At 43.3% G+C, this 706-nt stretch overlaps 1 non-coding gene across 1 annotated transcript; it reads right to left on the bottom strand.

Annotated features, from left to right (window-relative positions):
* Nucleotides 1-217: 217 nt before the first annotated feature.
* Nucleotides 218-289, bottom strand: trnaq-uug (transfer RNA glutamine (anticodon UUG)). Its single transcript has one exon. It is a non-coding gene; the product is annotated as a tRNA-Gln (tRNA).
* Nucleotides 290-706: the final 417 nt, after the last annotated feature.

The following is a 706-nucleotide window of genomic DNA, read 5'->3' as shown; positions in this document are numbered from 1 at the left end:
CCAAATTTCAATCTTCCTGTTTTTTAATCCAAACTTCAGACTGCATGCTGAAGCAAAGAGTTCAGCAATGCGGGACTGCGCTCCCACAGAGCACAGGATTTGACAACGAGACTTGTCGATCAAGCATCAATGACAAAGGCAATAAAATTGCCCACCAGCACCAGGTGTCTTTTACTTGTTTGTCCCAAATTTTCAGCAGCTGGGACAACAAGAATTGAGGTTCCACTGAGATTTGAACTCAGATTGCTGGATTCAAAGTCCAAAGTGCTCACCATTACAACATGGAACCAACCACACCAAAATCTTTGAAAAAATTCTCAAAAACAACAAAATCATCGCCACCATTACACTTTGGCTCGGCCTTTTCTCATGACTCGCATCAGTTTCCCCACTTTACGCTCTGCTAATTATCGGCGCAGAGCAATTCACACAGATGCCGTCGAGGCTATGGTTTCTCAAGTAGCTTTTTCTGTTTCACACTGTTCATCACAGCTTGTACTTCAGTCTTGCCAGGTAAAAAATGCATTGGCATTGCAATGCATTGATGTAAAATGCTTGGCATGAAAAGAAAACGTTTTGTCGAGTGCGAAGGTTCACCAGACTGATTCCCGGGATGGCAGGACCGACATATGAGGAGAGACTGGATCGACTGTGCCTTTATTCACTGGCGTTTAGAAAGATGAGATGGGATCTCATAGAAACATAT

The sequence above is a fragment of the Pristiophorus japonicus genome, unplaced genomic scaffold (genome assembly GCF_044704955.1).
Source record: "Pristiophorus japonicus isolate sPriJap1 unplaced genomic scaffold, sPriJap1.hap1 HAP1_SCAFFOLD_754, whole genome shotgun sequence".
NCBI classification, from domain to species: domain Eukaryota; kingdom Metazoa; phylum Chordata; class Chondrichthyes; family Pristiophoridae; genus Pristiophorus; species Pristiophorus japonicus.
This window is presented reverse-complemented; position numbering and strand designations above follow the sequence as displayed.